Here is a 24,694-nt window from a genome sequence, read left to right on the forward strand (position 1 = left end):
CTGCCATGTGATGGACACGCTGCTAGTTACCGTACAGTGACCAAATAATAAGGCTCCCACTCAGTGTCAGCAAGCAGAGATCTTAAAAAATTGTAAGGGATGGATATAGACAGTATATAACGTTTCATTATACAGGGAATTATACACCCTTTAGAGGATCCCACACCAGACTGAAGAATAAGAAATGCCTACATATTTTCTTCCTGTCCCCCTTTTAAACCGATTCAACAAGATATTTGACAAGACGACGAAGAGTTAAATTATTTCTGCCGAATTCTCTCATGAAGGCCGATGACGTTTGGTGCCCAGCAGTGGATATCCAGGTCAGCAGCAGAGTAAGGGTGTATTCACACTGAATTCTGCAGTGCAGGCATCTCCAGTAGGGCTACAGCAGATCCGTTGCCCACAGGTTCCCATGTTAGGCCTCGTTCACACAGACAATGCTTGGTCAGTGCTTTCCACAGAGATCAGGTATAACGGAGAGATCGGCACCTGTTCCTTGTTTTTGATCCCCCCGGTTTTGGCTCAGAATCACTGAAGTGTGAACTAAGCCTTGAAAAGCCTTACTTTTGTTTTTTATTGTTAGCAGACTGCAGAATTTCATACTACTGAAATTTACCGTCCCGGCAGAGCCCACAAGGGCCCTTTGGGAATCCATCAGATGAACAGAGGCCTAGGGGTACATCTGACGGGCGAAAGCAGCATAAAACATTACGAAGCAAACAAAAGGGCCCTTTTATAAAAATATATATATAATAAATCAAGAAAAGGCCAAAAATGCCTGCAGACGGATGACTGCAATGGAAGAAACTCAGGAGCAGACGCGGGGGGACGACTTTACAGAGCTCAGGGCCACGGCAGACCATGAGATGAAACAAGGAGACCACAAATATACCAAAAAGAAGGGGGAAAAAAGGAAAAAGAAAAATCTAGCAAAAGGCCTGAGGACTTTGGCAGGGGTGGTAGGGATGGCTATGCTGGTCTGCTTTTTATACGGACTTGAGGCTGCGACGGTTTATGTACTGCTCATCTGGGGGGGGGGGGGGGGGGGGGTCGTCCATGCAACCAAATCTTACAATGCCCAGCAGAGAACTCTGTAGGAATCTCACATAGCACAGAGGACACAGCCCCTGGAGCCATACAGAATGCACTGCGAATATTCCAGCTGTCCACGTGTCATTCCCGGCCTTTAACACTTCCCTCAATACCATTTACCTTACATTTTAAGAGAATGGGACAAAACCCGATCCGGCCGCACGTGGTAGCGACATTGACGCCCCCGCCCGCACCTCTATGCCTTCAAGGAGTCACCCGCTAACCTACTTATAGAAAACATTTTTTGCAATTTAAAAAAAGGACCAAACGAGAGGGCAGAATCTTTTTTTTTTAAATCTGGCTCCATTTAAACACAAGGTCATAGTCACGTTAGGTGGGCTGCTGGCACAATACAGAAACCAATGGTGCATGGGCACAGCGCAGTCTGAACGGAGGCCACTGGAGGACGGGACCCGCCATCAGCATCCAGGAAGCAGGTGAGCAGACCCGCAAATACTACATACATTAGGCACATCAGGCTGCCATAGCAATCGTCTTCTGCAAAGTTAGATCTAAGGGGTTAAACGCCCGACATGCCGGCATTTATAGGAGGAGCCTCTGTGTCAGTTACAGCCGGGCCCCTGCCATGATTAAGGTTAGGAAACGGTTTAAGCAATGGCCTGTCCTGAGGATAGGCTATCACTATCTGATTGGTGGGGATGTGACACCCTGCACCCCTGCCAATCAGCAGTTTGGGTGAAGTTCCATTGTAAGAAGTCAGCGCCAGAACCGGCACACAGCTCTGTCAACATTGTAGTGGACAGTGCTCAACACTGCAGCGCTTATCCAGGGGCAGCGCTGTCCACTATAATAGTGGATGGTGCCATGTAGCTCTAGCGACGGCTTCCAGATGGGGAGGCGAGGGGTGTCGGACCCCCGCCGTTCAGCTAAGGATAGCCTATCCTCGTGCTGGACAATCCCTAACTTGCCATTCCCAGCATATGTGCAGATAGTAATGGAGATAGCGGCCACTTCTTTTAGGGTATGGTCACACAGTCAGGTTTCTGCATGCAGTTTTAGAAGCCAAAACCAGGAGTGTATTTATAAAAAAAAAAATAAGTCATACCCGTCCTGTATATTTTCTCTCCTTTTATGATCCACTCCTGATTATGGCTTTCAAAACCGCATGCAGAAACCTGACCGCGTGTTCGTACCTCTAATTGATTTGACCGGACCCTATTTCGGGGCTTCGTTACACCAAACAAAGTAAAATCCATCTTAATGGAAAAAACTACCATGGGGGTGAATACTTTCCACCAGGAGGTGTGTGCGTTACTCCAGGGTCAGACTGGTGTAGACCCCATATCTGTCTGCGGCGCCGCTGTACTCTTCAAGGGTTACTTCAGCATCAAAATATGGATGGACTACCCACAATACAGGTCCTCTATACATCAGTCTGGTGGGGGTCCGACCGTCAGTCCATCAATATTGTGAAGCCTAAATACCCCTTTAAAGAGGAGCTGTTGCCTCTCCTGACATGTCTGTTTTAGGAACTACTTGCATTCCCCATGTAATAGCATCTATTCTTATGGCAGGTGATATTCCTCTGTTATTCCTACTAGAGGTTTGGTGTTACCAGTGGTGGCGTGTTCTTGCACAGTCTGACACTATCTGATCAGTGCTGGCAGGGACACCCAGACTCTTAGCAATTCATTCATAAACTTCTAGTAGGAATAACAGAGGAATGGTACAGCACAGATGCTTTAGGACTGGTATTACAGTAGTCACTGAACACACACGTCAGGAGAGGTGACAGCTCCTCTTTAATGCCCAAGTCACTAATCAGAAGGCTGGATGTATGTATAGCTCTAATACAAGTAGATGGCACGTGTGTGAGGGTCATGGCGGTTAAATCGATAGAAATGTGATTACCAGAAAGCAGATCCGCCCCAGTAACTGCGATACGAGGGGTCTTTTCCCGCCAGTTAACCAGTGCAGCTGCCCAGCTGGTACTAAGCTGCAATCCCCCAGCATGCAATGCACAGCAGGACGGGCCTGGTAATTCCACAACACCTGGAGCGCCACCGGCAGCCTGATGCTATAAGGTATTATGCTGGAAATGTATACGTCTACAGACGTCTCTCCAAACACACGCAGCAGGTGTAGGAGGGAATCAGGAGTCCCACAGATCGGCTGTGTACGGGCGATGAATAGTCGATGAATCATCACTTGTCTCCCTCCAATAGGTGACCTATATAAGAGACGCAGCGCTTCAGATGCACAGAATCACAGGCGCTGCTCAGACGGAGCTCCGGCCAACAGTGACACAGCATTAAAGGGGCAGGGGTGGGAAAACGAAACGACGTCCCGGGCGTCAGCCCCACAGGTCACAATATGCTTCTCAGATCACGGCTCAAGTGATAGGAGCTGTCAGACCAGACCCCCCTCCCCCCGACATGACTGCTGTATCTTGTGTCATTCCTCTGCTATTCCTCCTGAAAATGTAGGAATAAAATGACAACCAGGTGTGATTATACCCCTCAGAGGAGCCTGTCCCTAGTAAAGACAGACAGTGTCGGCACCAAATGAACAACGAAAGAATGTAGAGGGACACACACCCGTGACCCAGCTGTCAAGTTGCTGGTAAAAATACTATAGTACTACAGGAGGCTGCTATATACAGCGTCCCGCTGCTGCGCCCAGGCAGGCTGCTATATACAGCGTCCCGCTGCTGCGCCCAGGCAGGCTGCTATATACAGCGTCCCGCTGCTGCGCCCAGGCAGGCTGCTATATACAGCGTCCCGCTGCTGCGCCCAGGCAGGCTGCTATATACAGCGTCCCGCTGCTGCGCCCAGGCAGGCTGCTATATACAGCGTCCCGCTGCTGCGCCCAGGCAGGCTGCTATATACAGCGTCCCGCTGCTGCGCCCAGGCAGGCTGCTATATACAGCGTCCCGCTGCTGCGCCCAGGCAGGCTGCTATATACAGCGTCCCGCTGCTGCGCCCAGGCAGGCTGCTATATACAGCGTCCCGCTGCTGCGCCCAGGCAGGCTGCTATATACAGCGTCCCGCTGCTGCGCCCAGGCAGGCTGCTATATACAGCGTCCCGCTGCTGCGCCCAGGCAGGCTGCTATATACAGCGTCCCGCTGCTGCGCCCAGGCAGGCTGCTATATACAGCGTCCCGCTGCTGCGCCCAGGCAGGCTGCTATATACAGCGTCCCGCTGCTGCGCCCAGGCAGGCTGCTATATACAGCGTCCCGCTGCTGCGCCCAGGCAGGCTGCTATATACAGCGTCCCGCTGCTGCGCCCAGGCAGGCTGCTATATACAGCGTCCCGCTGCTGCGCCCAGGCAGGCTGCTATATACAGCGTCCCGCTGCTGCGCCCAGGCAGGCTGCTATATACAGCGTCCCGCTGCTGCGCCCAGGCAGGCTGCTATATACAGCGTCCCGCTGCTGCGCCCAGGCAGGCTGCTATATACAGCGTCCCGCTGCTGCGCCCAGGCAGGCTGCTATACAGCGTCCCGCTGCTGCGCCCAGGCATGCTACTATACAGCGTCCCGCTGCTGCGCCCAGGCATGCTACTATACAGCGTCCCGCTACTGCGCCCAGGCATGCTACTATACAGCATCCTGCTAATGTACCCAGGCAGGTTACTATACAGCGTCCCGCTACTGCGCCCAGGCATGCTACTATACAGCGTCCTGCTGCTGCGCCCAGGCAGGCTACTATACAGCGTCCTGCTAATGTACCCAGGCAAGTTACTATACAGCATCCTGCTACTGCGCCCAGGCAGGAAAACATACCGTCCTGCCAGCGGGCCCAGGCATCAATTTAAAGCCTAGCTGCAGTAACCCAGCCACGGGCAGCCGTGCCTCCTGTTCCATTCAAAGTGCTAGTTCTGGTGCCAAGGCTGCAGAGATCAGCTGATCGGCAGGGGTGTCGGGAATCGGACCCGCACCAATCCGATATTAAATTACCTATCCTGAGGATAGGCTATCAATATCCTGATCCCGGAAGAACCCTGCCTGTAAAATCGCATAGTTCTGGCAATCACAAAGTCCTAGAGTCCTATTCCCCAATACAAACTAATAAAAATGGACGTTTTTTTGGGTTTCTCTCAAAAAGGTTGAAGTGAGCCACGAATCAAGAAGACCTTCAGACAGTTCATAACTAATCACTTGGGCGTCTATTCTTCTTTATGTGGAAATAGGCAAAACGAGAATGTCAATATTGGGGGAAATTAAGAGTTTTCTAGGGCTGGGGACATAATACATGGAGATAACTCTACCTCAGAGCTTATCACACTTCTCCCCTTTCATGCGACATTCCCTTTTTTTCCACATTGTTAGGCCCCATGCACACGACCGTAGTTATGGTCCGCAAAAGATGCGGACAGCACTCTGTGTGCTATCCGCATCCGTTGCAGCATGTCCTATTCTTCTCCGTTTTGCAGACAAGAATAGGCATGTCTACAATAGGCCGCCCGTTCCGTAAATTGCGGACGGCAAAAAAACGTCACGGTCGTGTGCTTGTAGCCTTACGCTGAAAAAAAATTATTTGGTTTTCCCCATCAATCTGCACTTAATACCCTCGAACTAAAATTTCTCCTGCAGACCCTTTGCTAGGACACCTGACATTTAGCTCTTGGGCCTCCCATTCCTCTTGACCATATTTGAGATGTTTCTATATTGGAGTCACCTGTGGTAAATTTAGCTGACTGGACATGATTTGCAAAGACACAGCCCTGTGTATATAAGGTCTCACAGCCAACAATGCATATCAGACCTAAAAAAAAAAAACAGTGTGGAGGAAAGAACTGCCTGTAGAGCTCAGAGACAGGACTGTGTGGAGGCACAGATCTGGAGAAGGGGAGGGGGATCCAGCAAAAATAGCTGGTGTGAAAGTAGCCCAGGTAGTCAGGGGAGAAGGGCCTTGGTAAGAGAGGTGACCAAGAACCCAATGGTCCTTCTGTCTGTGCTCCAAAGATCCTGTGTGTAGATGGGAGAAACTTCCAGAAGTTCAACCATGTCTGCAGCACTCCTCCCAATCTGGGCTTTATAACAGAGCGGCCAGATGGGACATGGGAGGCCACTCAACTCAGGCTCAGACCCTCGACGCTGGAACGGAGCGCAAGTGAACAGGTGAGCGGCTTTTATTCTTCATGCTAATCACTATCAAGGCCATGACAATACATTGCTTTTGGGGGTCAGCAACACATTTAAAGTTACTGCTCAGTAAAGGGGCTCAAATTTGATTTGCAACTCAAGAAGGGAGGATCCCCTTACGGTCCTTTCCCTTAGATTTTGCTCCTTGGCTGCTATTTAGCTCTGCCTCGTTATAGAAGGGCTGAGGTAGTCTGAGACACGCCCCCTTTCGCATCATTGGTTCAGGCTTCTGCTCCGCCCCTTACTTTGTCTCTGATTGGCTATATTACTAGACTGCCAGTGAGGGAAAAAAAAATATATATATATATATAAATTTCATAAATACATACACTTTCACACATATACTAAGGGGAAAACCTGAGCAAGAGGGGTCCCGGAGAGCCACTTTAAAGGGGTTCTCAAGATATTCTTTGCTTATCCTCGGTCATCAATATCAGATTGGCGAGGACCCAAATCCAAGTACGCAAACTGATCAGCTGTTCTCGGTAACCACCATAAGCAAAACAGCGGAGAGAGCTGGAGGCAGATGGCTCCATGGGTTGGAGTACTGCTCCCATTCAAGTGGGGAAGGGGTTCTAGATGTCGGACCACCACCAACCTAGATATTGATGACCTATCCTAAAGATGTCATCAATATCTAAAGACTGAAAGCCTTTTTTTTTTTTATTAAAAATTGTGAAACTCTGCTTTCTTGAAGGGGGTTATCCCACACAAGAGGTGGACCAACAGGTGCACTACTGCTCAGCTGAGAGAGCAGACCCTCCTTTCTCTGGATCGCTAAGGGGTCCCAGCGGTCAGAATTGCAGCAACCGAACATTTATCACCTATGCTGTGGATGAAGTAAACAGAAAGCAGCTGCACATGTGCAGCCGTCTCTCCATTCACCGCTGTGGGAGTTCTGAAAGGAGCCGAGCGCTTGCGCGGCTATGTCTGTCAGTCCCACATCGGTAAATAGAGAGGTGTCCACGCTTGAGCAGTGTGATCTCCATTCACCGCTATGGGGGACTTTCAAAAACAGCTGAGTGAGCTTGCTCAACTATTTTCCGAACTCCTACAGGGATGAAGAGAGGGTAGACACGCACACGTGGTGTGCTCCACTTTGGGGGGGATAGGAGGTGGGTGCCGCCCCTGACATGGATGGGAAAGCCTATGGGTATGTCCCAGATGGGCATCCCCTTTAACAATCCCCTGCAGAGGCAATCAGCACATTGATTTAACATGTTCCACCTTTAAAAATAAAAATGCAATCGCTGTAAAAATACACGTGTTGTTCAAAAGCAGCACAAAAGCCAAGTGTAAACCTGCCCTTAGGTTCAGCTGCAGGGGACATAAAAGGCACTGCTCCTGGGGACAGAGTCCCTTTAAATTAGAGACTAGCATTTAAGCCCCCAAGGATTCTTAATGGAATACTACATTTTGTAGGAAAAACCCAGAAAGGTCAGAAAATGGATGGAATGACTCGGGCTGACTCACCCACCCCCGGAAGTGAATCATACGTAGCATGGAGCAGCATCTTTCCAGCTCATCCTCACGTCAGGTTGGTAACACAGGAGATAAAACCCTGCAGGCTGCCGATCATACACCGCTTGTCTGGATCAGGTTCTTCTGATGTTCACAGGATCCTGACACGTACATGACGAGCCTGGACGACCACCAAAACACTTGCCATCATTCATGGGGACCCATGCACGATGCTCGCCTTGGCCAATGTACCACTAAGCGCCCAGTTGCATCTTTCCACATCTAGGGGATGGGAGCAGCGCTGCAGCAAGAGGGCCGGCCACTAGGCAGAAAGGTTCATTTCCGGAAGGCGGGCGCTTCTGGAAACATCCGACTCCAATGGTGACATGTACCCAAGCGCAACGTTACCGCTGACCGTCCATGCAGGAAGTTTACAGAAGTCCCCGTGGAGCGCAAAGTAAGTAACAGTAGCTCTCCTCACAGGGGCTTCTGCCCAAAAGTTATAAGAAATTACCTGTAACCATCACGATTCAGTGACCCTTCTGTTAGAGGGGTTGTCCAAGTTAGGACAGAATCTAGCCAAGAGGGGAGAAACTGAAAGTAAGAGACACAATAGTCACCCGTTAAATTAACCACCATGGATCCCCTCCGGGATTACTGTCCGCCAGCCGCACACCGCGGTGGTCAGCGATTGGCTGCCAAGGTCACATGGGCAAAGCAGTCAAGTAAACTGGAAAGACAGCACTAGAAGGGCGGAGGATTTATACTGCAATCCCTCCTTCTCCCTGCGATAGGGTTTTGCTTGATCTTGGACAACCCCTTTAAGGGCTCATGCACACGACCTGCAATATTCGGAGACCAGCAGCGTGCTCTCCATATCACGGATGCGGACACATTCAAGTGAATGCAAATGGCAAGATATGGAGCGGAAGCACTACGGAGCGTTTCCTTGGGATTTTGGCCTGAGCCTCTGCACCGCAAAAAAAAAAAAACAAAAAAAAACATGTCCTACTTTTTTTTTTGCGCTGTGGACTGAATTTTGGGGTAAACGGGCCCATTCAAGTGAATGGGTCCGCAAAGGCAAAGGGCTGGTGCATGTGCATTGTGGACTGCAATTTGTGGTCCACAGCACGGGACACACGTGTTCGTGTGCATGAGCTCTAACTCCTATGAATACAACTGCAGCAGTGTCAGTCTTAACTGCAAGTCTTAGCCGCACAGCTTAGACAAGATCACACTTTTGGCGACAGTTCCCGGCATACATAGAAGAATAGCACAGAAGTCAGAGGCTTAGAGGACTCGTCTGAGCGAGTTACTAGGCCTGTAAACACTCGGGGCTGACGTGGGTCACATTGCTATTTTGCGCAAAGTAAATAAAATTACATCATTAATAAATTAAACACATTTCGGCTCCAAGACAAACACAAAGATGGTGGAGGGAGGTGTAAGGGGAGGGGGGACGCCCTGCGCTCCACAACTCTCACTTCCAAATGAAAGTGGCAGAATAGAACAGGGCTTTGTGACTTTTTGGACTTATTCTGCAAAGTCTTTGGAGACATTTCACATTTGTACACCAATCACTGAAGCCTGCCCAGCTGATTTTAGGCAGTTTTATCAGAATATAAAATAAAACAAAAATCCAGAAAACTGTGGCAATCCTACACCAGTTAAGGGGTGGTGTAGAAAGTGGAGGAACATCTCCTTTTAAAGGGGTTATCCCATCAGACATCATCCAGTAGATGACCAACTCTTTCTTACAAAGTTGGAACCAAGCCCTGGACCTCCCAGGGAACCGGAGATCTTCCCATTCATTGATCCAGTCGTTCTGCTAGATTTATTTGAAGCTGGCAGCTTGAGAATTTTTTTATGGAAACGTAGACCCATCTGGGAATTTGATGGCATACCGCTAGGTTGGGATGAGTCCCACCTCTGGGACCTGCTCCTAACTCCAGAATGCAACCCCCGGAGCGGAGAGCACATGGAGCATGCATGGTATATTCTCCATTCATCGCATTGGGACTGGGAGTCCACAAAATAGCTGAGCACTGAATGGAGGAAGCAGCACTCCAGAGCGACCACAGCTGCAGGAAGGACCGCCGGCGCTCGGCTGTATTCGGAACTCCCATAGGGTAAACGGAGGGTGACTGCACATGCTCGGCTGCAGCTCTCGGACATTGATGGTGTATCCTAGCAATACGCCATCAATGCCCCAGAATCCAATCCTTTGGAGCTAATTAAAGAAACGCCGACTCATGCAAAACGGACTTTAAAAAACTTCCCCTCATTACATATGTCCTCCAAATAGCTAAAACACACAGATTTAGAGCGCACATGCTCCGCTTTTTGGCTCAATTTACAGGGTGTGTCCATGTCTTGGTGCGTTTTTTCAGGAGAACCTGTCACATTTAGGATGCATTCACACAACCCAGGGACCATGTTGCAGACCTATTCACTGCAATGAACCCATAAGCTCACAGGTTTAGGGTCCACAACATGGACAGGGCAGTCCCGCAGTCATGTGAATGGGGCCTCATTAGTTACCCTCACTGTTAAAGGGGTATACTAGCCCAACGGGGGAAAAAAGGGTTCCCTTAGGGCAACAAATAGTATAAACAAAACAGCAGCGCTTATACTCACCGCTCCACCGATACTGGGGTCCCCACTGAAGTAACCTCCTGCTTCTGGGACACAGCAGGAAACGGCTGCTAAAGGCGCCCAGCCAATCACTGGCTGCAGAGGTGCCCTGCCTCAGCCAATGAATGGCCGTGTCGAGACAGAAGCAGAAAGCGAATTGCAGAAGAGACCCCGCCACAGAAGGAACTGCACCGGCGGGGGAATCTGAGTATAAGCGCTATTATTTTATTTATACCACTCGCTGGTCCTTTTTACTGGGCCAGAGTACCCCTTTATGTAATATATTCAGTGAGGTCTCAGGAACACAATGTAAATCTCAGCAGAACATTTAGGACATTGTTCAAAAATGATTTGTATAAAAACTGTGAAAACCAAGTGCGGTTTAAACATGAGGGGTACATAAAAGTGGCCCCCTAAGCCTCCTCTTCTCGTCCTCCCAAACAAGCCCCTGTCTGCCTGCTGCTGCACATCGCTCACATGTACTGAGGAGACGGCGGAACTGATGGGAAAGCGGTGTAGGTTTCCATAGCAACATAAGATCAGGATGCCACTGGTACATACACAAAAGATTACTACTATGTGCACGGCTCCACAAAAAAAAAAAAGCTGCATTAACCAGCACAGAGACTGGGAGCGTCGCCCTGCACACTCCATCTTCAGCGACCTGTAGGGCAGCAACGTCCTGACACCCCTTAACCAGTCGCCTCCTGGTCCTGGCACCCCTTAACCAGTCGCCTCCTGGTCCTGGCACCCCTTAACCAGTCGCCTCCTGGTCCTGGCACCCCTTAACCAGTCGCCTCCTGGTCCTGGCACCCCTTAACCAGTCGCCTCCTGGTCCTGGCACCCCTTAACCAGTCGCCTCCTGGTCCTGGCACCCCTTAACCAGTCGCCTCCTGGTCCTGGCACCCCTTAACCAGTCGCCTCCTGGTCCTGGCACCCCTTAACCAGTCGCCTCCTGGTCCTGGCACCCCTTAACCAGTCGCCTCCTGGTCCTGGCACCCCTTAACCAGTCGCCTCCTGGTCCTGGCACCCCTTAACCAGTCTGCACCCAAACACTAAGAAGAAGTAGTACAGTTATCGCAGAAACTAAAGGGATTGCTTAAGCTTAAAGGTAAAAGTATGTCGCCAATGACTACAATTACCAACCATACAGTTGCCAGAAGAGAGTCAAGCTGACAGGAGTGGAATTGGCACACTTGCAGCATCTAATATCAGAGAGCCCCTTTAAGGCTACTTTCACACTAGAGTTTTTGCTGGATCCGGCAGGGTTCAGCAAAACCGCTTCCGTTACCGATAATACAACCGTCTGCATCCGTTATGAACGGATCCGGTTGTATTATCTTTAACATTGCAAAGACGGATCCGTCATGACCTCCGTTGAAAGTCAACGGGGAACGGATCCATTTTAGACTAGTCAGAGAAAATGGATCCGTTCCCATTGACCTGCATTGGGGGTCATGACAGATCCATCTTGCTCCGCATCCCAGGACAGAAAGCAAAATGCAGCATGCTGTTCAGTTACGTTTTGTCCCCATTGACAATAATTGGGGACAAAACAGAAGCGTTTTTTTCCCGGTATTGAGCCCCTATGACGGATCTCAAAATATTAACGCTAGTGTGAAAGTAGCCTTAGTAATAGCATTTATTAGGTACCCTACAGGTGGAGTGGCATCAGGTAGTCGCCGCTATGACTGCTACAGGCCACGTGCTGCCACGGCCAGTCAGGCAGGGAGGCACATTCATTCACATGGAGCAAACCAGTACACAAATTTCGATTTTGGGGTGCCAGGACTGATTCAGCTGTTTGAGAGCCATCCTCTCGCTTCTCCTGTCCTGATATTCTCATTATAACAGGCCAATGAGAAAAATGGATGGCTTTCGCCCATAAGGAGAATGGAGGCGTCACACTGCCAGGCAGAGCAGAACCAGTGGGGTGACGCCAGCCTTTTTCACACTCATGCCACGGACAAAAACTCCTTCACTTTTTTTTTCTAATGGCATTTGGATAGTCAAATACCATGACTGGACCAATCTCTGATTAAATATGGGCTAAACCAAGGAATTTGGCGTTACTACAGAGCCACCAGAAAACCCTGCAGACACCATCTTCTCCTTGAAAGGTTGTCACAGATGGGCCTGACCAACCAGCACCAGACACAGACACCGGGGTCCTAAGTATATGAAAAATGGTTAGGTCAGGCCAAGAAAATTGATGAAATTTCCCAATATGTCGAAAACCTGGATTTTTTATATTACAAGGGTTGCAAGTCCTGTCTGTGTGACCAGGTGGGGCCGCAACTTCAGGCTGTCTGTAAGCCAAAATGCAAAGGTGCATCTGTTGTGGTGGGCCTGACCGACACACAACCTGACCGCCAAGTAAATCCGCAATGTGTCACCCCAGCAAAGTCAGCCGGGAGCTCTAGGGTTCACGTTCGGAAAAGTGTTGCCAAAGAGACAACCCCTTTAATTGTAGGATGGATCAAAAATTGCCACGGGGTGGGACATAGGCTATAATAAAAAAAAAAAAAACTCTGTGCACCAGGAAACAAAAAATAAAGCCTAACAAACTGACCGAGGAGGGCGGCAGATTATCGTTAACAGGTCATTTAGATTTTTAGGGGTAAATACTCATCAGTGAAGCTTTGAGTTTAGCTTTATAAAGTCTTTGTGGAGACAATGACCTGAGAAGGTGTTGTCCAGAGGAGACGACCACTTTTAGAGTGTTTTTTGCAGAAATTTCTGCACCTGAAAAATCAGTAGCAAGAATCCAAACGCGGTTGGTTTTGTCAGCAAATGAATGGATGTCTGCGAGCTCGATTCGGAGGAATGGGACAGTTGCATGTGAATATACCCTTAGAGGTATCTGGGTAGACATGCAGTGTGGTCACAATGATGGGATTGACAGCTCTGGTCTGAGACTCAAGGTGCGTTCTGCTGAGCAGCACAAGACGGGCTGCTCTCTATGGACTATAGATGGACAGGCCAATAGTGAACATAGACATTAAAAACAGGCGAAAAGCGGAGTTGTGCAACTAAATTCCAACTCCTTTTTTGGGAAAATGAAAGACAGAAGCAGACTAGCTGGGATCTAGGACTACGGCTTAGCTGCGCTGCATACAGGGAGCCCGAAGTAGTCCGAGACACACCCCGTCTCATCATTGGTTCAGGCTGTTGCTCTGCCTCTTCTGATTAGCTGCTGTAGTATAGGACAAGCTCAGCAGAAGGACTATGAAGTACAGACCAGTAACCACCAGCAAGAAAAAAAAAAAACATCAGGTAATTTCTACACATGAGTCTTGGAAAAGACGGGTGTAGAGGCTTAGGCCCCTTGCAGACGAGCGTGTCCGGATTAGGTCCGGATGCGTCCTGGTGCATTGCGGCAAACCTGTGCGAGTAGGAATGCTATTGCAGTTAGTTTTGACTGCGATTGCGTTCCGATGTTCAGTTTTTATCACGCGGGTGCAATGTGTTTTGCACGCGCGTGATAAAAAAAAAAAACTGACTGTGGTACCCAGACCCGAACTGCTTCACAGAAGTTTGGGCATGGGATCGGTGTTCTGTAGATTGTATTATTTCCCCTTATAACATGGTTATAAGGGTAAAATAATAGCATTCTGAATACAGAATGCATAGTACAATAGCGCTGGAGGGGTTAAAAAAAATAAAAATTAACTCACCTTAATCCACTTGCTCGCGCAGCCGGCATCTCTTCTGTCTTCATCTGTGAGGAATAGGACCTTTGATGACGTCACTACGCTCATCACATGATCCATCACTATGGTGATGGATCATGTGACGGACCATGTGATGAACGCAGTGACATCAAAAGGTCCTATTGCTCACAGATGAAGACAGAAGAGATGCCGGCTGCGTGAGCAAGTGGATTAAGGCGAGTTAATTTGAAAAAATTTTAACCCCTCCAGCCCTAATGTACTATGCATTCTGTATTCAGAATGCTGCTATTTTCATTTATAACCATGTTATAAGGGAAAATAATAATGATTGGGTCTCCATCCCGATCATCACCTAGCAACCGTGAGTGAAAATCGCACCGCATCCGCACTTGCTTGCGATTTTGACGCAACCCCAATAATTGCTATGGGGCCTGCGTTACGTGAAAAACGCACAAAGAGGAGCATGCTGCGATTTTCACGCAAAGCACTAGTGATGCGTGAAAATCACCGCTCATGTGCACAGCCCCATAGAAATGAATGGGTCAGGATTCAGTGCGGGTGCAATGCGTTCACCTCACGCATTGCACCCACGCGGAAAACTTGCCAGTGTAAAAGGGTTCTTACTTTAACCTCTTGTTTTTTTAATTGCCATATCCTGCGTTTTATTTTACGTCGGCCAGATACGCCCCCCGGACCAGCGAAAGGCAACCAAACTACAAATGTCATTTTTATAAGCTATTAAGCAACAGTTCCCCAAATATCCCTCATGGCAAAGACCAGGCCCTGATCTCTCCTCCACTTAGATGTTAGGCCATAGGCAAGTGATATCTACCTGTAGACCATCTGCAGAACCACCTACAACCCCATGTGTACAGTGGTCCTATGGACATGATTGAATGGGGTTCACCACTACTTTGGTCACCTTAACAAGTATTGCCCATACACAAAATTACAGTCAGCCGGAATAGCAGATTCGGGCTATTCCGCCCGACTGCCGGCGGTGCCATGCTGGAAAATGTCAACTTGGATTCAACCGATCACTTGTCACTGCGCTCAAGCACAGAAATGATCCCATGGGCGACTGAGTGGCCGCAATGTGGACGATCATTATTTCAAATGTACGGCCAGCTTTAGAAGGCTCCCATGACGGCCAGTATGGAGAAAACTAATCATCCCAGTGCCCACTCACATCCATGGGACCGGTCCTGCGGAGCAAGAGGCACTCTTTGTACCGCTCTCCACTTAGGTGAAGAGATGGGAATAATAAAACAGACAACCCAGCGCGGCGGAATATGGTGGCGCTATATAAAGATTATTCTTAAAACAGCTGATTGCTGAAGTCGTGCCCCCAAACCGGAGTCGGTATTGATGACTGATAACTTTAAAATTCCATGCTGCCTAACTCCTATAAATCTCAAGTTCAGCAATAAAACCTGGGACTTATGTGAAATATATAATGTGTCACTGTAACTGGATTGCGGTATTTTGCCAGAGACATATCCCCCTTCTCCAAACCCATGCCCTCCTGGCTCCATCTGTCAATCCGATGACATCACTTCCTGTCCTGGCAACCTGCAGTCTGACCCGTTAGGGACAACAGGAGACGGACATGGCGGCTCCATCCGTGACCCTGCCACAGTATGACTCATAGGTAAAGGGCCAATACAGTCCTCCAGTATGGGCGCTGGCAGACCCTGATGGCAGTCTAATGTCATCGGTATTTTTTTTTTAGTAAATTCCCTGTAAATAAAAGTTTTGCAGTAGTCGGGATGGGAAGTACTTGGAGAACTAGTTCTGCCAGGTCCAGGCTTCCATTGAGCTGCGGCACACTAATCTAAATAGGAAGCAGGGAAAGGCCAAAGGACGGCTGACCGACACAGATGAGGGGGCTAGGTTGTATTCAGACTGCGAGTGTCTCGTCGGCCCCGTGGTCTGTCCACGAATATTATGTACTGGCAGCTCCAAGCGAGGAAATCTCTGTTCTGATCAGAGACTCGGACCAGAAGAGGACACGCTCAGGAGATTTCTCTAGGCAGACCTACTGATGTGTGACACCACCCATTGATATTTGATACTGCCCGTCTGAAAGGAGGGTCTTAAAGGGAGTGTTTTTTTTTTTTTTTTTTTTTATAATTCAGCATGAAAATGAGTTTATAATTTACTGTTACACAAATGCTCCGGTTGTGCGATATTCTCTTTCATTCATTCATTCATTATAAAGGTGCCCCCTGGTGTTTAATAACGTGTACGTCCACCTGCTGCTATGGTCGCGCATGCTCAGTTCCATCCTTCAGATGCCAACAGACATACTGACTGTTCCAAGCTGTGAGAGAGCTGAGGCAGAAAGTGATCTGCAATCCACCTGCTCCATCAGAATGTCAGGCTGCTGCTGTCACTCCCCTGTGCTTTACACCGCAGCTCTGACTGTTCACACTTGCTACAGTATATGATGAGCACAAGCTCTCCAGGATGCTGATGCGTAAAGCCAGGATTTTTTTTATTATTATTACAAGGACAGATAGATGAAGAAACCACCGCCGGTGATGAAGAAACCTGCTACCCAACACTTGAGTCACCGGGCAGTGATCTTGGGTTACCTCTCATCGCACTCGCTAGCTGATTCTTAGAAAGCTAAGCACACAGGCGCTGGTGTCATGTACTGCCTGTAGCTTTAAAGACTTCAGGGCAGGGTGCAATAAAGCCGGGATGGACCAAATACTGCAGGCTTCGTTAGGCCTTATTCATATGTCAGCGACTGGAGCCAAAACCAGGAGTGGAGGCTACACAGAGATAAAGTGCAATGGAAAAAAAATGTGCACCTGTTCTGTGTGTTTAGAGCCGCACATGGCTTTGGCTCAATCACCGACTGTGTGAATAAGGCCTTACCCGTGCACAGGAGAGGGGAGTCGGGGGGCTGAAGTGGAGCTCCGATAGAATTAGAGGCTATGTCCATCCTTTTGCAACCAATTACTTTTGTCTCAAAGCATCAAAAATAAAAAATGAATTAAAAATATTGTCTTGTTTCTATGCAAACCTATGCGTTTCTATGGCAACAGACAACAAACGCTGTACAGTCTGATACTGCAGCCATGCTTTCTCCCAGTAACCTACTGAAGGCATGTGCGAGTAAGGCCTCATGCACACGACCGTTGTTCGGGTCCGCATCTAAGCCGCAGATTTTGCAGTTCGGGTGCGGACCCATTCACTTCAATGGGGCCGCAAAAGATGCGGACAGCACTCCGTGTGCTGTCCGCATCCGTTGCTCCGTTCCGTAGCCCTGAAAAAAAACAAAAAAAAACAAACCTATCCTATTCTTGTACGTTTTGCAGACAAGAATAGGCATTTCTACAATGGGCCGTCCGTTCCGTTAATTGCGGAAGGCACGCGGGAAGCTTCCGTTTTTTGCGGATCCGTGTTTTTTTTGCGCTCGTGTGCACGAGGCCTAAGGCTACTTTCACACTTGCGGCAGAGGATTCCGGCAAGCCAGACGCAAACTGATGGCATGTCAGACGGATCCGGCTGTGGATCCGTCTGAAAAATGCATTTAAATACTGGATCGTCTCTCCGGTGTCATCCGGAAAAACGGATCTGGTATTCTTTTTTTCTTTTTTTTTTTTGCATTTTTAAAGGAAAGCCGGACCCGTTTTGCTTTATGCTTTATTACACTTCAATGTAAATGAATGCCGGATCCGGCAAGTGTTCAGTATTTTTGGCCGGATAGAAGACTGCAGCATGTTGCGGTATTTTCTCAGTCCCAAAAAACGTAAGAGCGACTGAACTGAAGACATCCTGAACGGATTGCTCTCCATTCAGAATGCATTAGGATAAAACTGATCTGTTTTTTTCTGGTATTGAGCCCCTAGGACGGAACTCAATACCGGAAAACAAAAACGCTAGTGTGAAAGTACCCTTAAGCTGTGAACAGATGGAGGGCGGTCCGGCCGCAAGATCAGCTGATACGGGGGTATGTCTTCCGTTTCCTACCTGCCTATTGCAGAGCTGTTTTATTTTAAATGTGCTGGGACAATAACATTCGGTTATGACGGTGGACGTACAAAACTAAACTGGAAATGTGTGGCTGGCGGTAAACAAGTTTTGCTGGTTTACCTTAATAGCGGGGATGCCCAACCTGCGGCCCTCCAGCCGTTTCAAAACTACAACTTCCAGTATGCCTGGATAGCCCACAGCTATTAGGGCATGCTAGGAGTTGTAGTTTTGCAACAGCTGGGGGGCACAGGTTGAGCCTCCCTGCTTGATAGACATTGAAGGAGTTTTCCAGATTTTCATATGGGTGGGGGTGTGATCCCCGTCACCCCCACTGATCAGCTGTTGGAAGAGGCTGCGGCCACCTGCTAGGCCAGTGATGTCACGTACGTCAGTCACATGGCCAATGTACCTGGGCTGCAATAACAAGCACAGCTGCTATCCCATGTGCTAGGGTAATGCGGCAGAGATACAAGGTGGCCAGGACGGGAGCTGCTGCACATGCGCGCCTATGCACTCTCCCATGGTTCTAGCCACCAGAGAGGTCAGTGCTTTTTCCTATAGTGTTTGCAAGCACGGCCAGCACTCATTGATTGCAGGGTGGTCGTAACCCCTGGGAAGGAGGAATGTGATGGAAAAAATGAATCCAGCCAGCAAAGGAGGCAATATGGGACAATCATAATACATTAATAAGTGCCTTGTATTAACTTCCTCTACATTATAAATGCCTCTTGCTGGAGTGAGAGGGGTTTAAATGGGTTGTCAGGATTCAGAGCTGAACCCGGAAATACTCCCATTTTCACCCCGGCAGCCCCCCTGACTTGAGCATCGGAGCAGTTCATGCTCCGATGCTCTCCTTTGCCCTACGCTAAAACGCGCAGAGCAAAGGCATTTTCCGGAGTTCCGGTGACGTATCGGGGCTCTCCATGGGGCTGCCAGGAAGCCCGGTGACATCACCGGCACTGATGGACGGGCTTTGTAAAACGGCTAGAGCATCGCTAAAGCCCGCCCATCAGAGCCGGTGATGTCACCGAACACACTGCCGGGCGGAAGCCTCTGCTCGGCAGTGTGTTATTGTAAACAAAAGAGCCCGTGCCCTGCGCGATCTAGGGAGCGCATGGGAGCATGAGATGCTCTGATGCTAATATCAGGGGGGCTGCCTGGGTGAAATGATGGGTATGTCCGGGTTTAGCTCTGAACAACCGCTTTAAAGGGAACCTGTCACCAGGATTTTGGGTATAGAGCTGAGGACATGGGCTGCTAGATGGCCGCTAGCACATCCGCAATACCCAGTCCCCATAGCTCAAAAACAATTTGATAGATATGCAAATTAACCTGTGGTGAGTCCAGCGTGAAGGAGCCCAGCACCGCCCCGCATCCTCAGAATCACCTCCTTGCTCCCCGACGTCAGAAAGCTAGAGCGCCGTAATCTTGCGATCTGCGAGCCAACGCATGCGCAGTTCGTTCCCTGAGGCTGATTCCAGCACAGGGACGGAACACTGACGACACTGCGCATGCGCTAGCTCGCGAGATTACAGCGCTCTAGCTTTCTGACGTTGGGGAGCAGATTCTAAGGATGCGAGGTGGTGCTGGGCTCCTTCACGCTGGACTCACCTCAGGTTAATTTGCATATGTATCAAATTGTATTTTTTTTTTTCAACATTAAAAGCACACAGAGCTATGGGGACTGGGTATTGCGGATGTGAGAGGCCATCTAGCAGCCCATGTCCTCAGCTCTATACACAAAATCCTGGTGTCAGGTTCCCTTTAAGCAGCAGAGGACAGCTCAGTGATGCGCAGTTACTTCTTCACTCCAGCACAGAGATGGGTATCATACCCGATGATGCCCCGAGACTGCAATAAGTACTACACATCATGAATTTCATCAACATGCTCTTCAGCAGAGGCCTCCAGTGGTTGGGTTACTACAACTCCCAGCAGCTTTCAGTGCACGCTCAGAGTTGTAATCTGGAGAGCCACAATTGGCAAACCCCTCGCACAGCAAGGTCAGAGGAAAGCTGGGTGACAAAACATTCACAGCGCAGCGGCCACCATCATAGACCATAAGGACAAAACTCAAAAGAATGTGTGCGTTATATTCTTATACAGGAAAGGGGTCTGCCAGGACTGAACCCATCAATAACTAATTGGTAGAGGTCACACCCCCGACCTGTCAGCTGACTGACGAGTGTCACGTCCCCTTGTTTACCAGGCACAGTGCCGCTCATTTTGCAGTGGCTGTGCCTGGTACTGCAGCTCAGGCCCAGTCAAGAGGTTGCACCAAGGCCTCTCTAGCCCACTGCTTGGTGAGGGAGCCAGTCCTGCCCCTACCGATCCGATAGCCCACCCTAAGGATACCAAGTCGGAGAAAGCCTCTTCCTACGACGCACGCTACGTCTCCACTTGTCAAACTTTCCTTTCCTATAGTCCTATTCAGTGCCCCCTCCACAGTCCGACATACACTGCCGAAGGCAACCACAGCTATCACCCTGTGCCACTGGCACATGGTAATCTCTGGTACTCCAGCAGCTGTAAAACTACAACTCCCAGCATGCACACTTGCTTGGCTGTTCATTCAGACTTCCAAATAAATCAATACAGCATGCTGGGAGTTGTAGTTTCACAGCAGCTGGAGATCTAGAGATTGGTAAGAACCATATCATCTGCAACTGATTGGGAAAGGACTTGCAGCCTATGAAACGCTGAGGACCAAAATTTGGGAACCACTCGGACATAGACCTGGGTGATCAATGAAGAACGGCTCAGAAGGCCAGGCTCGGGCAGTAAATGTCTACCTCTGGGGTAGTCCTGGATCTTAATATCCTCAGGATAGGACATCACTATCAGCTCCGTCTTGGGGACTGACCTGGGGAGGATACCATCCATCCTCAGGACAGGGGCTTAAAGGGGCTGTCCAGTTTAGGAGAGCCATTTCATACACCCTATTGGGGGAACCTGAATTAACAGAGAGGCCTCAGTTCGCGATGCCCGTCTCTTGCTCTGTAGGACCTTTCCTGTATCACACGGACAACCATTGAAGTGAATGGGCGCTGTAATGCTTAGTTTCACCTGTGGTGGCGCTGCAGAGACCCGGTCACTGGCGGCTTTCCCCATAGATCACAGCTGATCACCAGAGGACACACATCTGCTTGTCATCCAGGAACCTTTCTAACCAGTAGCGGAGAATCCCTTTAACCCTGCCCCAGAAGAGACTCCGACTGTTCTTCTTACAGGTTTCTCATGGACTTCACACTTTAGTTCCTCATCATTTTTAAGATCTCATCTTGCTGTTAGTGAATGGAAATATCCTGATTCTCAAAGTGTCCTGATACTCTTGCTCACTCACAGCTGAGGGCTTGTTACAATGTATCTGTGCAGATTAATACACTCAGTCTGGGAGGTAGGAATTTGGGGGCTGCCAAATTTAACCCCGAAAGGATTGGCCCAAACTGTCACACAGTAACAAACCCTCACCTACGGAAGCTTTGGACCAGCGTTCAGTCTCTGGAGGCGTACCGTTGCGGTGGAAAGTTACTGAACTTTATGATTTACGGTAATTACAGTATTTTGGTAACATTTCCTGGTGTTGAATGAGATATTGCTAAGTGGCAAGGAAGGTGTTAAAACAGGTTATTATACACCGGTTCAAACATACTGCGGCGCCGCTGCTCCGTCTATGCGCCATAACCCGCGAGCAATTGCTGCAGCCAATCACTGGCCTTGTGCCATACACCGCTGAGGCTAGTGATTGGCTGCAGCCGCGGCGGGGTCAGATTGGCGCAATAGGGCGGTCTGAACCAAGGAGTATAACTTCTTGTATCATCATCGCACCTTCCCGGCCATTTAGCCTATTTTTTTCTTTTTTCAAACTTGCAAAACTAATGGAAAAGCCCTTTTATTTCCTCGATTCTGGACAATTCCTTTAAGGCAACAACGTGGCTACATATCAAGTATGCAAACATAGGGACGGCGAACAGCTGGTCTCACGTGCAACACGTCCTGAGGTGCGGAGTCATTTTTGTCACACGACTGAGACATTTCCCAACTTTGCCCACGCTCCTCTACCTAAAAACACACGACCGCCCCCCTCTCTCACGACGTCGGGACCACGTGGACAACATCAAATGAGGGTTTTCGGCTGCATCCAAATCCTGTTGAATGGTCACCACCAAGAGACTGGATGCCCGACACATCCGGCGCCTCGTAACCCATCGCTGCACCTCCGACAACACAGACACGACCATCACTCTGTATACAGATATCTGCACAAGCCATGTGTGCCTCCCCCGGGGGGGGCATCGATGCCCGTCGTGTTCCACGCCTGACTCGAGCCCGCGCCGGAACATCAGCCCATCCTACCACAAACTCCCCAACAAGTTCCCTTTTCAGACCTGTGCTCCCAATGCTGCTGTCAAACTACAACTCCCAGCATGCCCTCAACAGCCTTATACTCACAACACGGTCCATGCTAGCGCGGGGGGGGGGGGGGGGTCCAGCAACCTTCCAGTAAACTACAACTCTCAGCATGCTCCATCCATTTCCATGATAGTTCTTAGAAGAGCAGAGCAAGTAGACATGCTGGAAGTTGTAGTGTCACAACAGAGGGATGCCTACAGAACCAACCAAGGAGGGGGGGGGGGCACACGTGTGCCATAAACAACCCCCCCAACCGACATTCGTGTCATCACGCCAAGCCCCGCATCCTATACCTCCAACCACATGTGGACTGAGTCAGAGCAAATGACAGCCCTGTCACCATGCTGAATCATAGATTTGCAACCCAAAAAAAAAAAAAGTCAGAGCAAAAAAAATAAAAATAATGAACGTGCAAAACAGTAAATTCCTCCACGACCCGGACCCCCATGACAGCACCCCCAAAATATAATATATACATCTCAATGGGTGCAACCTGCACCCAATCTACCAGGGATGGCTCAGGTATATGGCACCTATACCTAGGGCAGCTGGAGAACATGGGGGGCTTCTAGCCACACCCACAGTCCCCTCTATTAATAACAACCCCCCCCCATACAAAAATCCTCCCCCCCCCCTCCCTCTCCTGAGGAGGCCGGTGGTTGCCTTGGCGGCACCTTAAACAAATGTACAGACGAAATGTCACCAGCAGAAATAAGGAGGGGGTGATGGAGACCCCCATGGATGGGCGCTATGGCGGGGGGCTCGGCTCCTTACCCGTGTCCTCCTCTGCTGCCCGCCAGACGACGCAGCTCTCCAGTCACATCGGTGTCCGGGGCCTGAGAGGCGGTGGTGAGGAGGAGGAGGATGAGCCGGTGTCCTCACACAGCGCTCCCGCTCCGCATCCCCAGCTCTCCCCGCCTGCTGCTGCTCCTGTCACTGCCGCTCATATCCCGGTGCAGGAGATCCCACACAGTCCGCTGCCACTGCTGCTGCGAGGGGAGGAGGAGGCGGCGGTTGTTCCTCGGGTCCCGGCCGTATACAGGATGGAGGGAGAAGGAAGGGAGGGGGAGGGGGGAGTCACAAAATGGCGCGCGTTTCCAAAGCTGCGGAGCAAGGGAGGAGGGAAGAGGAGGAGGGAGGACAGGGAAACCACTACCGCCCCCTCACACACCGACGGCACCTACCACCACCGGACACCGTGACAACAACACCCCCTCCTTCCTCCACCGTCGTGAGGAGACTCCCCCCTCCACCAGTGTCTTTACCACACCGTCATATCTCTTTTAGTCACGTTAATGTTTTAATCAACATTATATTTTTTATTATTTGACGGGGTTTTTTTTATTATTATTTGACGTATTTTTTTCTCCTCGGGAGGATTCGGGCGGGAACGAGAACCCGGTTTGAAAAAAAAAAAAAAGAAGACGGACAAAATGGCGGCGAGATGAGCGTGTTACCATGGCGACTGTCAATTAGCGCCAAGTCCCCCGGATGCGCCATGACGTCGGCAGATCGAGGAGGTGGAGCTCTCTGCTGTGGTCAAGGCGGTGACGAGGAGGGCGGGTCCTGTGACAGAAGGCGGAGACTAATGATATAAGAAGGGGGGGTATAAAAAAAAAAAGGCTGGGGCGTGAGCTGGCAAGCTAATAAACAGTTATGTAAATAGTGTTTATGAGGTGGAGCGGGACCTGGCGGCGGCGGTGCTGCTGCTGCCTTGTGACATGGCTTACAGCATGCCGTTATACAGCGGCTTCAGAGCTGAAATGTCCCGGCATTCCTTGCTAGCTCGGTGTCTTCACAGAGGTCACCCGGTGGTGTATACACTAAACTGCCCCCACACCACTGTAGGAACTCGGACAAGGCTTGGGGCTCATGCACACAACCGCGCCGCGTTTTGCGGATCCGCAAAATACAGATCCCAACGGGCCGCCCATAATAGAAGTGCCTATTTGTGGCCGCAAAACGGATGTTCTATTTGTTTTGTGTGGCTGCGGAACGGACATACGGATCGGAGTGCTGTCCGCATCTTTTGCGGCCCCGTTGAAGTGAATGGGTCCGCATCCGACTCGCAAAAAAAAACGCGGCGGACCCCCAACAATGTTCGTATGCATGAGCCCTTAAAGGGGTATTCCAGTTAGATTAGGCAGTCAGTCTGTCAGCTCCATATGGCCGTACACAGCGCTTACATTGCCCTATCGCACACCTATACGTGAATGTTATGGAACCTTTGTCTTTACACTTGCAGAAGCTGGAAAACGAACTTTGATATGCAAATGAGCGCTCGCAGGTGCCCAGGGGCGGCGTTCACTGGGATGGTGCCCAGGC

The 24,694-nt window shown here is 49.7% G+C and overlaps 1 protein-coding gene across 2 annotated transcripts in view; it reads right to left on the reverse strand.

Annotated features, from left to right (window-relative positions):
- DYRK1A (dual specificity tyrosine phosphorylation regulated kinase 1A) overlaps positions 1-23,557 on the reverse strand; it is a 68,404-nt gene extending 44,847 nt beyond the window's left edge. For both annotated transcript variants that reach the window (XM_044287653.1, XM_044287652.1), the window contains exon 1: positions 23,144-23,557. The gene's annotated coding sequence lies outside the window, so the exon portion shown is untranslated. The remainder of the gene's footprint in view (positions 1-23,143) is intronic.
- Positions 23,558-24,694: the final 1,137 nt, after the last annotated feature.

This window comes from Bufo gargarizans, chromosome 3 (assembly GCF_014858855.1).
Source record: "Bufo gargarizans isolate SCDJY-AF-19 chromosome 3, ASM1485885v1, whole genome shotgun sequence".
Classification (NCBI taxonomy): domain Eukaryota; kingdom Metazoa; phylum Chordata; class Amphibia; order Anura; family Bufonidae; genus Bufo; species Bufo gargarizans.